Source organism: Myotis lucifugus, unplaced genomic scaffold (assembly GCF_000147115.1).
Source record: "Myotis lucifugus unplaced genomic scaffold, Myoluc2.0 scaffold_129, whole genome shotgun sequence".
Classification (NCBI taxonomy): domain Eukaryota; kingdom Metazoa; phylum Chordata; class Mammalia; order Chiroptera; family Vespertilionidae; genus Myotis; species Myotis lucifugus.
In genome coordinates this window covers 2,630,429-2,634,440 of record NW_005871177.1, presented here as the reverse complement: position 1 = coordinate 2,634,440, position 4,012 = coordinate 2,630,429, and the positions used below count along the sequence as shown (strand labels likewise).

General features: G+C 44.0%; 1 protein-coding gene across 1 annotated transcript in view; it reads right to left on the bottom strand.

The window, feature by feature from the left end:
* The window catches only part of USP6NL (USP6 N-terminal like), a 173,841-nt gene extending 172,992 nt beyond the window's left edge, over positions 1-849 (bottom strand). Inside the window, exon 1 of the mRNA XM_014460336.2 lies at positions 393-849. The gene's annotated coding sequence lies outside the window, so the exon portion shown is untranslated. The remainder of the gene's footprint in view (positions 1-392) is intronic.
* Between the last annotated feature and the right edge of the window lie 3,163 nt (positions 850-4,012).

Below are 4,012 nucleotides of genomic sequence, written 5' to 3'. Positions count from 1 at the left end.
GCTGGAGGCGCCGCGGGACGGGCAGCCGGCACCTGGGCCCGGGGGGCGGACCCGCGGGAGATCCCCGAGGCGTCCCGGAGAGCGGGATCCCCCCGGCCGATGGTCTGGGCGTTCCTTCCTGAGGCCGCTGCTCAGCCGCGGCCCCCCCTGAGGCCACGGGCTTCTTGTCTCGGTGCCTCCGGTTCCCTCTGAAAGTGGCGCAATGACAGCGCCCCCGGGAGGGCTGGGACCGGCCCGAGCGCAGCGGCACCGCTGGGCAGTGCCCGGGGACACTCCGCTCAGCAGATGGCATGGCTCTGGCGGTGCCCAGTGCGCTCCTTTCCCAGGACCGGCATCTCGGAGTTCCGATCGGCGCGGCTCTCGGGAGGCTGCTGTGCAAAACCCCATTCTACCTGCGAGGTCTCAAACGCTCATCCTTCGTCCCCTCTGTCTCCAGGTCAGCTTTCCTTTTTAATTCCACGGAAGCTGACGGGAGTTTTCATCTCCAGAGCTCCCCTGACGAGGTGCCAGGAAGGGCTGAATGCTGTCAACTTTCCAGCACTGTAGGTGCTGCAGTTAGACGATGGATCCGATAGGAGCTAGAAAAGTTGGGCTGTGCGAACAACGGGAAGGCTTCCTGTCCTGGTTCCGGGGACGGGAGGACGGGAGCTGGCCACTCCGCCCGGTGCGGTGCCCTCCCCTTCCCCGCAGGTGAGACTGACACTGAGACCTGGGTGCTGGGGGCCACGTGGGCGAGGAGGGACGAAGGAGGTCACATCTTGGCAAACTTGAAGGACTAGATGGAAGACTAGGTCTCAGGTGGTCCCTAAGGCTCCTGGCTCACACGTGTGATCTTATTTGTGCACTTTTAAGAAAATACAAATGTATACTTCCCTTTGGGTCTTTTTTCATGCATTTAGGCCAGATTTGTGAAGACTGGTGTTTATTTTTTATGATCCTGATCCAAAAATAGCATAAACTGTTTGATCTATGAATTGAGGTAAAAACAGATCAGGAGTTGGGAAGACATGGGAATCATTTTCAACATCCAAACACTTCTCCAGGAGGCAGGGGGAGGGGGATTCACCAAAGATCTTATGAAAATATGCATTACCTATGGGCACAAATAGGGTGGGGAAGGCCTGGGGGGTGGGAACCTGGTGGGGGGTGGGAGGGGAATGGAGGGATAAAGGGGAACATCTGTAATACTCTCAACAATAAAGATTTTAAAAAACAAAAACACTTCTTATGGAATGCTCTGATTAGCTGTCACCAAAACTGAGCTATCCTGAACTCCTGAAAAGCAGAGGCCCCACTCACACAGCTTTGTAGTCCCACTGGACCCACAGATTTCTTTGTACATGGTAGGTCCTCAATAAATGGTTATTGGATTAAATTGCCAGCTCTCATCCTTTAAGGAGACCTTGGGAACCACTAAGTCACACAAGAAATGTTACTCAAGGGACATCCCTGCAAACATCATAAACAAGAATCCAAGTCACTAGTTAATAATGAGATCACAGGAATTTGGATGATTGACACTGGCCACAGGTTAATTTGCAAAATGAAGTAGAAATTTCAGGTATGTTTTTTCCATAAATTATACAAGTAATTTTTTAAATTTTATTTTGGACTTCATCAGCACCATTAATTCAATTTTATACTTCAATAATCACAGTCTGACACTATAGTATTTTTTAAAATATTTTTATTGATTTCAGAGAGGAAGGGAGAGAGAGATAGAAACATCAATGATAAGAGAGACTCATCAATCAGCTGCCTCCTGCATACCTCCTACTGGGGATCAAGCCCGCAACCTGGAATCTTGTCCCAGACCAGAATCAAACCTGGGACCCTTCAGTCTGCAGGCCGACACTCTATCCACTGAGCCAAACCAGCGAGGGCTATAGTACTAAAATTCAGAAATCCCCAAATCTTTTCCCAAGTCAAAGTGTGTGTCATCACTGAGTCATGTCACATCAATATAAAACTTGATTTGTTTTATTAGGTATAACTTCTAGGGCTTACCAAAATTTTATTATTAAGCCTCTTAGAGGTATTGTTAAACTATAAACACAGATTTTTATCTTTCTTGTTTACTAAGATATCTCCAGGGTAGTGCTTGACATGTGATAGGCATGAAACTTATCTGTGGCATTTTAACAAATTTTAAATTTATGTCAATGATTTTAAAGAAAATATAGACTCGTTTGTCTAAACCAGAATGGGCAAATTTTTTCTTAAAAGGGAAAGATAGTAAACATAAGAGCAGTCATAGATAGTATGTAAAATAATAAATGTGGCAATGTTCCACTAAAAAATGTACCTATAGAAATAGGTGGTTTTGACTCACAAGGTCATATATTACTAACCCCGAAATAATTATATTCACTCCATGATTATATTCACTCCAACATTAAGTGCCAGATATTAAAATACCCTTTAACTGAAGAAAAGGTAAAAGCTTGATATCAATAAAGCACTGAAAGTGAAAAAAGGGGGGGGGCAGAGAAAGAGAGAGAGACATATGGAGTAACAGTTTGTGCTACCAATTAAAATATTTCCCAAATACCAAAAGTTCAAAACTACAACCAATGCAATACTAGATAGATGGACACTTGCATTTCACTTTTACAAAAGTTATATGTTATGCAAATGAAAAGAACTTAAATGTTGCCAAATGTAAAAGTATATGTTTGAATCCCCCACAAGGATGCCATAATAATTAAGGCCAGAAGTACAACTTGTGGTAAGAACATAAAAACAGAGGACATAGAGCAAAAAATTCTACAAAGCAAACCATCCATCCTTCACTCTCATCTTCAGAATATGGATGAAAGGGTAGGCCCTAGAGTCTCCTGTAAATTGAGACTTCGAAATGTAAATCCATGGCTATCTGAGCCATTTAATTTTTTTAAGAGGGGTAAGCAGATAGTTTCCTAAGGGAGAAATTTTTTTTTTAAATAAAGCTGTGGGAAGCCTTGCAGGGCAAACTTCATCCTCACAAGCAGCAGTGCTTTCTGAAATTTCATAAGGAACCAATGCTCCTCCATCGGTCAAGAAGTCGGTTCCAATGACACTGCACATAGTTGTTCCTCATGGTTGGAAAGAAAAAACAACAGTCAACATCTATGTGCTCAGTATAAGTGAAAACGTAATGAAGAACCAACAGCCACATCCACACTGTTCATGTTAAAAAGTCACCCTTTGCCCTGACCGGTTTGGCTCAGTGGATAGAGCGTCGGCCTGCGGACTGAAGAGTCCCAGGTTCGATTCCGGTCAAGGGCATGTACCTCGGTACATCCCCAGTGGGGGATGTGCAGGAGGCAGCTGATCGATGTTTCTCTCTCATCGATGTTTCTGACTCTCTATCCCTCTCCCTTCCTCTCTGTAAAAAATGAATAAAATATATTTTTTTAAAAAAAGTCATCCTTTGGTTTAAAAGAGAAGTTATTCATTGCAGAGCCAGAAGACAACTCCATGGGAAGATAGTGAACCCCATAAAATTGTATGCAAGATGTTGTGTATGCGGTTTGTTACTTATAACTATCTGAGTTTGTCTTGTTTATTTGTGGGTGTATTATTTTGTTGCTGTTGTTGTTGCTGTTGTTAATCATTACCCGAGGATATTTCTCCACGGATTTTTAGAGAGAGTTGAAGGGAGGGGGAGAGACAGAGAGAGAGAAACATTGATGTTAGAGAGACTTATTCATTGGTTGCCTCCGCATGCACCCAGACTCAACTGAGGTACATACCCTTGACCGGAATCAACCCACGACCCTTCAATCTGAGGGTCTACGCTCTGTCCACTGAGCCAAACCAGCAAAGGTTGGTGTATCATTTTGTTCTTTTTTTCTTTTTTTTTCTGTCTCCTTATCTTAAGAATGTACTGCCATGAAATTGGGAAACTTATCGTCTTCCCTAATCTACCCCGTGGTCCAGATCGATATCTGATACAGAATTAGCTCCTATAAATAATTGTACAAGGAATGAAGGAAGAGGGAGAGGGGAGGAGAAAGGAAGATAAGGAGGA